We start from the raw sequence: 9,655 nt of genomic DNA, 5'->3' as shown, positions 1-9,655 counted from the left end.
GGTTATAAATATACTTAAGTATCAAAAGTAAAATTATAAATCTTTTCAACGTTCTTATATTAAGCAAAGCAGACTGCACAATTTTCTTGTTTTTAAAATGTATGGATAGCATGGCTGTAACGATTCTCGTCCTCCTCTTCTGAGAAGAAGGATCGGAGGACCAATGCGCAGCGCGGTAAATGTTCATATATTTGAATTAAGTAATAGAACACTTGACCAAAACAATAAACGACCACCGAACAGTCCCGTAAGGTGAATGACAAAAACCACTAAACAGGAAAATAAACACCCACGAAACACAGGTGGAAAAAGGCTACCTAAGTATGATTCTCAATCAGATAACTAACGACACCTGCCTCTAATTGAGAACCATACCAGGCCAAACTCAAAACACAACATAGAAAAACGAACATAGACAACCCACCCAACTCACGCCCTGACCATACTAAAACAAAGACATAAATACAATAACTAAGGTCAGAACGTGACAATGGGGCACACTCCAACACTTAGATCTAATTTTACAAACGATACATTTGTGTTTAGCGAGTTCGCCAGATCAGAGGCAGTAGAGATGACCACCTATTCTCTTGATAAGTGCGTGAATCGGAACCAAAGCCTTCGAAATGTAACGAGCGAGTACTTTTGGGTGTCAAGGAAAATGTAGGGAGTAAAAAGTACATAATTTACAAAAGTACAAAAGTTGTCAGAAATATAAATAGTATAGTAAAGTACAGATACCCCAAATAACTACTTAAGTAGTACTTTAAAGTATTTCTACTTAAGTACATGACGCCATTGTTTTAAACTATTTACCTAGCAGTGTACATGCTGACTCCACCAGGGGTCAAGACACAAATAAAGTATCAAGTATTAGGCTATTGATAAATCAGAAAAAGATACAGTACCAGTCAAAAGTTTGGACACACCTACTCATTCCAGAGTGTTTCTTTATTTTTACTATTTTTTACATTGTAGGATACTAGTGAAGACATCAAAACTATGAAATAACACATGGAATCATGTAGTAAGCAAAAAAAGTGGTAAACACCCTTTGCCTTGACAGCTTTGCACACTCTTGGCATTCTCTCAACCATCTTCATGAGGTAGTCACCTGGAATGCATTTCAATTAACAGGTGTGCCATGTTAAAAGTTAATATGTGGAATATCTTTCCTTAATGTGTTTGAGCCAATCAGTTATGCTGTGACAAGGTAGGGGTGGTATACAAGAGATAGCGCTATTTGGTAAAAGACCAAGTCCATATTATGGCAAGAACAGCTCAAATAAGCAAAGAGAAACAACAGTCCATCATTACTTTAAGACATGAAGATCAGTCAATCCGGAAAATGTCCAGAACTTTGAAAGTTTCTTCAAGTGCAGTCGCAAAAACCATCAAGCGCAATGATGAAACTGGCTCTCATGAGGACCACCACAGGAAAGGAAGACCCAGAGTTACCTCTGCAGCAGGATAAGTGCATTAGAGTTAACCTCAGAATTCAGCCCAAATAAATGCTTTACAGAGTTCAAATAACAGACACATCTCAACATCAACTGTTCAGAGGAGACTGCGTGAATCAGGCATTCATGCTCAAATTGCTGCAAATAAATCCCTACTAAAGGACAGCAACAAGAAGAAGATTCTTGTTTGGGCCAAGAAACATGAGCAATGGACATTAGACAGGTGGACATCTGTCCTTTGGTCTGATGAGTCCAAATTAGAGATTTTTTGTTCCAACCGCAGTGTCTTTGTGAGATGCAGAGTAGGTGAACGGATGATCTCCGCCTGTGTAATTCCCACCGTGAAGCATGGAGAAGGAGGTGTGATGTGTGGGGGTGCTTTGGTGGTGTGGGGTGCTTTGCTGGTTACACTGTCTATTTCGTATTCAAGGCACACTTAACCAGCAATGGATACCACAGCATTCTGCAGCGATACACCATCCCATCTAGTTTGTGCTTAGTGGGACAATTATCTCTCTCATCGTCACTCTATGCCTAGGTTTACCTCCACTGTAGTCACATCCTACCATAACTTTGTCTGTACATTATGCCTTGAATCTATTCTATCGTGCCCAGAAACCTGCTCCTTCTACTCTCTGTTCTGAACCTACTAGACGACAAGTTCTTATAGCCTTTAGCCATACCCTTATCCTACTCCTCTTCTGTTCCTCTGGTGATGTAGAGGTTAATCCAGGCCTTGCAGTGCCTAGCTCCACTCCCATTCCCCAGGCGCTTTCATTTGTTGACTTCTGTAACCTAAAAAGCCTTGGTTTCATGCATATTAACATTAGAAGCCTCCTCCCCAAGTTTGTTTTATTCACTGCTTTAGCACACTCTGCCAACCCGGATGTCCTAGCCGTGTCTGAATCCTGGCTTAGGAAGACCACCAAAACCCCTGAAATTTCCATCCCTAACTATGAACATTTTCGACAAGATAGAACTGCCAAAGGGGGCGGAGTGGCAATCTACCACAGAGATAGCCTGCAAACAATTTGAGCTTCTACTTCTAAAAATCCTCCTTTCCAGAAACAAGTCTCTCACCGTTGCCGCTTGCTATGGACCACCCTCTGCCCCCAGCTGTGCCATGGACACCATATGTGAATTGATTGCCCCCATCTATCTTCAGAGCTCATGCTGCTAGGTGACCTAAACGGGGACATGCGTAACACCCCGGCCATCAATCTAAGCTTGATGCCCTCAATCCCACACAAATTATCAATGAACCTACCAGGTACAACCCCAAATCCATAAACACGGGCACCCTCATAGATATCATCTGAACCAACTTGCCCTCCAAATACACTGTCTTCATTCCGATCACTGCCTCATTGCCTGCATCCGTAATGGGTCTGCGGTCAAACGACCACCCCTCATCACTCTCAAACGCTCCCTAAAACACTTCAGCGGGCAGGCCTTTCCAATAGACCTTGCCCGGGTATCCTGGAAGGATATTGACCTCATCCTGTCAGTAGAGGATACCTGGTTATTCTTTAAAAGTGCCTTCCCCGCCATCTTAAATAAGGATGCCCCATTCAACAAATGTAGAACCAGGAACAGATATAGCCTTTGGTTCACTCCAGACCTGACTGCCCTTGACCAGCATCAAAACATCCTGTGGCATACTGCATTAGCATCAAATAGCCCCCGTGATATACAACTGTTCAGGGAAGTTAGGAACCAATATACACAGGCAGTTAGGAAAGCGAAGGCTAGCTTTTTCAAACAGAAATTTGCATCCTGTAGCACAAACTAAAAAATGTTCTGGGACACTGTAACGGTTGTCGTAGGTGGAAGAAGGTGAAGAGGACCAAGGTGCAGCGTGGTATGTGTTCATGGTAAATTTAATAAAGAAACTGAACACTAGAACAAAAAAACAACAAAGCGGAACAAACAAAACAGTTCTGTCTGGTGCAGACACACACAGACAGAAAACAACTACCCACAAACACCAGGTGGGAACAGGCTACCTAAGTATGGTTCTCAAACAGAGACAACGATTGACAGCTGCCTCTGATTGGGAACCATACCAGGCCAAACAAATAGAAATACAAACATAGAACAAAACGTAGAATACCCACCCACATCACACCCTGACCAACCTAAAAAATAGAAACATACAAAGCAATCTACGGTCAGGGCGTGACAGTACCCCCGCAAAACCTAAACCCATAGGGGAGGGTCTGGGTGGGCATCTGTCCGCGGTGGCGGCTCTGGTGCTGGACGTGGACCTCACTCCACCATAGTCTTGGCCCACTTAAGTGGCGCCTTTGGATCGGCGACCCTCGCCGCCGACCTCGGACTGGGGACCCTTGCAGCGGGCCCCGAATAGACAGGAGACTCTGGCAGCGCCGGACAGGCGGGAGACTCCGGCAGCGCCGGCGTGAAGGGCGTCTCTGGCTGCTCCTGACTGACGGGCGGCTCTGGCTGCTCCTGACTGACGGGCGGCTCTGGCAGCTCCTGACTGACGGGCGGCTCTGGCAGCTCCTGACTGATGGGCGGCTCTGGCAGCTCCTGACTGACGGGCGGCTCTGGCAGCGCCGGACAGGAGGGAGGCTCTGGAAGCGCCGGACAGGAGGGAGGCTCTGGAAGCGCCGGACAGGAGGGAGACTCTGGAAGCGCTGGACAGGTGGGAGCACCTGGAGGGAGGAGACGGAGATACAGCCTGGTGCGTGGGGCTGCCACAGGAGGCCTGGTGCGTGGAGGAGGCACCGGATGGACCGGACCGTGGAGGCGCACTGGAGGTCTCGAGCAACGAGCCTGCACAACCTGTCCTGGCTGGATACTCCCCGTAGCCCGGCAAGTGCGGCGGGGTGGAACAAACCGCACTGGGCTGTGCTGGCGAACCGGGGTCACCGTGCGTAGGGCTGGTGCCATATAACCCGGGCCGAGGAGACGCACTGGAGACCAGATGCGCTGAGCCGGCTTCATTGCTCCTGGCTCGATGCCCACTCTAGCCCGGCCGATGCGAGGAGCTGCGATGTAGCGCACCGGGCTATGCCTGCGCACTGGGGACACCGTGCGCCTCACGGCATAACACGGTGCCTGTCCGGTCAACCTTTCTCCACGGTAAGCACGGGGAGTTGGCTCAGGTCTCCTACCTGACTTAGCAACACTCCCCCGTGTGCCTCCAAAGCATAGAATACCCACCCACATCACACCCTGACCAACCTAAAAAAATAGAAACATACAAAGCAATCTAAGGTCAGGACGTGACAGACACTGTAAAGTCCATGGAGAAATGAGCACCACCTCCCAGCTGCCCACTGCACTGAGGCTAGGAAACACTGTTACCACCGATAAATCCACGATAATTAAGAATTTCAAAAAGCATTTTTCTACGGCTGGCCATGCTTTCCACCTGGCTACCCCAACCCCGGTCAACAGCCCTGCACCCTCCACAGCAACTCGCCCAAGCCTCCCCATTTCTCCTTCACCCAAATCCAGATAGTTGATGTTCTGAAAGAGCTGCGACATCTGGACCCCTACAAATCAGCCGGGCTAGACAATCTGGACCATCTCTTTCTAAAATGATCTGCCGAAATTGTTGCAACCCCTATTACTAGCTTGTTCAACCTCTCTTTCATATCATCTGAGATCCTCAAAGATTGGAAAGCTGCCGTGGTCATCCCCCTCTTCAAACACTCTAGACGTAAACTTCTAATGACCTATATCTATCCTACCCTGCCTTTCTAAGTTCTTCGAAAGCCAAGTTAACAAACAGATCACCAACCATTTCGAATCCCACCGCACCTTCTCCGCTACGCAATCTGGTTTCCGAGCTGGTCATGGGTGCACCTCAGCCACGATCAAGGTCCTAAATGATATCATAACTCCCATCACAAATAATTTCATATTCAAACATTTAAATTGAACAACAATTCCATGTGAATCCGACTCTGATGTGTATACTTTCCACTATAGAGTTTATATCATCTTATCATTGATGAGAATGTCTCAGATGACAACCGAACTGACATCATATTCATTAAGTACCACCGGATTTGTTCAATTGGTCGGATTACCAGAATATACTTCATTTCCCCCCACCTCCTGATGTTCACAGAATATCTATGTTAACCAAATGGGTTTGCAAATGTAACATCAGTAGGGTAGAGAGAGGAAAAAGGGGGGAAGAGGTATTTATGACGGTCATAAACCTACCCCCAGGCAAACGTCATGACACAGCCATCAATAAAACAGAGAGGCTGCTGCCTACATACAGACTCTAATCATTGGCTACTTTAAAAAATTGATCACTAGTCACTTTAAATAATGCCACTTTAATAATGTTTACATATCTCACATTACTAATCTCATACTGAATATATACACTGTATTTTATACCATCTATTGCATCTTGCCTATGCCACTGGGTCATCGCTCATCAATATATTTATATATGCATATTCTTATTCCATCCCTTTAGATTTGTGTGTATTAGGTAGTTGTGGAATTGTTAGATTAACTTGCCAGCAACCTGCTACAGAGTCAAGATAACACTGGATGCCTACAGTGCCTTGCGAAAGTATTCGGCCCCCTTGAACTTTGCGACCTTTTGCTACATTTCAGGCTTCAAACATAAAGATATAAAACTGTATTTTTTTGTGAAGAATCAACAACAAGTGGGACACAATCATGAAGTGGAACGACATTTATTGGATATTTCAAACTTTTTTAACAAATCAAAAACTGAAAAATTGGGCGTGCAAAATTATTCAGCCCCCTTAAGTTAATACTTTGTAGCGCCACCTTTTGCTGCGATTACAGCTGTAAGTCGCTTGGGGTATGTCTCTATCAGTTTTGCACATCGAGAGACTGACATTTTTTCCCATTCCTCCTTGCAAAACAGCTCGAGCTCAGTGAGGTTGGATGGAGAGCATTTGTGAACAGCAGTTTTCAGTTCTTTCCACAGATTCTCGATTGGATTCAGGTCTGGACTTTGAGTTGGCGATTCTAACACCTGGATATGTTTATTTTTGAACCATTCCATTGTAGATTTTGCTTTATGTATTGGATCATTGTCTTGTTGGAAGACAAATCTCCGTCCCTGTCTCAGGTCTTTTGCAGACTCCATCAGGTATTCTTCCAGAATGGTCCTGTATTTGGCTCCATCCATCTTCCCATCAATTTTAACCATCTTCCCTGTCCCTGCTGAAGAAAAGCAGGCCCAAACCATGATGCTGCCACCACCATGTTTGACAGTGTTCAGCTGTGTTGCTTTTACGCCAAACATAACGTTTTGCATTGTTGCCAAAAAGTTAAATTTTGGTTTCATCTGACCAGAGCACCTTCTTCCACATGTTTGGTGTGTCTCCCAGGTGGCTTGTGGCAAACTTTAAACAACACTTTTTATGGATATCTTTAAGAAATGGCTTTCTTCTTGCCACTCTTCCATAAAGGCCAGATTTGTGCAATATACGACTGATTGTTGTCTTATGGACAGAGTCTCCCACCTCAGCTGTAGATCTCTGCAGTTCATCCAGAGTGATCATGGGCCTCTTGGCTACATCTCTGATAAGTATTCTCCTTGTTTGAGCTGAAAGTTTAGAGGGACGGCCAGGTCTTGGTAGATTTGCAGTGGTCTGATACTCCTCCCATTTCAATATTATCGCTTGCACAGTGCTCCCTGGATGTTTAAAGCTTGGGAAATCTTTTTGTATCCAAATCCGGCTTTAAACTTCTTCACAACAGTATCTCGGACCTGCCTGGTGTGTTCCTTGTTCTTCATGATGCTCTCTGCGCTTTTAACGGACCTCTGAGACTATCACAGTGCAGGTGCATTTATACGGAGACTTGATTACACACAGGTGGATTGTATTTATCATCATTAGTCATTTAGGTCAACATTGGATCATTCAGAGATCCTCACTGAACTTCTGGAGAGAGTTTGCTGCACTGAAAGTAAAGGGGCTGAATAATTTTGCACGCCCAATTTTTCAGTTTTTGATTTGTTAAAAAACTTTGAAATATCCAATAAATGTCGTTCCACTTCATGATTGTGTCCCACTTGTTGTTGATTCTTCACAAAAAAATACAGTTTTATATCGTTATGTTTGAAGCCTGAAATGTGGCAAAAGGTCGCAAAGTTCAAGGGGGCCGAATACTTTCGCAAGGCACTGTATATCCAATTTGGTAATTTAAGAAAATATCAAACAAATTTTAAAAAAAACAAAGAAAAAATCCACACCTCGAACCCTCCCTGAAGACAAGGGCCCTGCCAGGTGGCAAAGAGTACATCATGGGGGCTCCTGAACAGTAGGAATAAGCACAGCAAGGACCCTCTCCCCTTGGCTGGAGTTGGCAGAAGCAGATAGCATCTGGCTGCTCACCAAGAAATAGCCTACAGAATAAACCTCTAGCATGAGATATTTAGCTGCCACTACTGATAATGGTCATCTCTGGCAGAGAAAGTAGTTATTTATGCTGTATTATTATTCACTTCACATTCCAAGCTACAACGGGAAAGCCTGTTTTTGGGAACAAACTGGGGATTTACACTTGTACATTTTAGTCATTTAGCAGACACTCTTATCCTGAGCAACTTACAGGAGCAATTAAGGTTAGGTGCCTTGCTCAAGGATACATCAGTAGATTTTTCACTTAGTTGACTCAGGGATTTGAACCAGCTACCTTTCGGTTACTTGCCGTACACTCTGGGGACATTGGAATGTTTTATTATTTGCCAAATACTTTTGTTGAGGTTCTACCATTTAAAGCACAGATGCCATGATCCCATGCTTTCCGAATGCACTGTATGTGTTCTTTTTAAAGATCTTGTTTGCCCGAGATGGGGAAATACAGTATATGACTTCATCATGGGTAAAATACATGTCTGTATCAAAAGTGCCACAAGAGGGGGTAGGTTGCTCATTCATAGTATAAAAGGTGTTCCACAAAAGCATACAGTATAAAATAATACTGCTTTCTGTAAGAACATTATTTTGCAATGACAAAGTTTGACATTGAATCCAGTGGACTACTTATATTACTACTAAAGAAATCAGTCAGTTATCCATTGAAACAGCATTGACTCTTGCATTGCACCAGTAAAATATTAAATGAGAAAGGAAAATTCCTCTCAATTAAATAGGCCCTTACATTATTATTTATACTGTATGTTATTATTTCATAGATTTAAAAGCAATATTTCGTGACAGTTATTACTAATATCTCTATATGTGTTGGGACATTTTATAGCTTAACTGCAGTACATTTGGAAAGTATTCAGACCACTTGACTTTTTCCACATTTTGTTATGTAACAGCCTTTTCTAAAATTTATTAAATAGTTTTCTTCCTCGTCAATCTACACACAATACGCCATAATGACAGAGCAAAAACTGGTTTTCATACATTTTTGCAAATGTATTACAAAAAAATGTAAACGGATATTACATTTACAGAAGTATTCAGACCCTTTACTCAGTACTTTGCTGAAGCACCTCTGGCACCGATTACAGCCTTGAGTCTTCTTGGGTATAACTCTACCAGCTTGGGACACCTGTATTTGCGGAGTTTCTCCCATTCTTCCCTGCAGATCTTCTCAAGCTCTGTCAGGTTGGATGGAGTGTCGCTGCACAGCTATTTTCAGGTCTCTCCAGAGATGTTCGATTGGGTTCAAGTCCGGGGCTCTGGCTGGGCCACTCAAGGACATTCAGAGACTTGTCCTGGAGCCACTCCTACGTTGTCTTGGCTTTGTGTTTAGGGTCGTAGTCCTGTTGGAAGGTGAACCTTTGCCCCAATTTGAGGTCCTGAGCTGTTTTCATCAAGGATTTCTCTGTACTTTGCTCTGTTAATCTTTCCCTCAATCCTGACTAGTCTCCCAGTCCCTGCAGCTGAAAAACATCCCCACAGCAAGATGCTGCCACCACCATGCTCCACCGTAGGGATGGTGCCAGGTTTCCTCCAGATGTGAAGCTTTGCATTCAGGCCAAAGAGTAGTTCAATATTGGTTTCATCAGACAAGAGAATCTTGTTCTTTAAGTGCCTTTTGGCAAACTCCAAACGGGCTGCATTGCGCCTTTTACTGAGGAGTGGCTTCCGTCTGGCTACTCTACAATAAAGGTCTGATTGGTGGAGTGCTGCAGAGAGGGTTGTCCTTCTGGAAGGTTCTCCCATCTCCACAGAGGAACTCTGGAGCTCTGTCAGAGTGACCAT

The sequence above is a fragment of the Oncorhynchus mykiss genome, chromosome 8 (assembly GCF_057628025.1).
Source record: "Oncorhynchus mykiss isolate SJ-2025 chromosome 8, ASM5762802v1, whole genome shotgun sequence".
Lineage (NCBI taxonomy): Eukaryota > Metazoa > Chordata > Actinopteri > Salmoniformes > Salmonidae > Oncorhynchus > Oncorhynchus mykiss.
The sequence above is the reverse complement of the archived record's forward strand: the minus strand, read 5'-3'. Positions refer to the sequence as shown.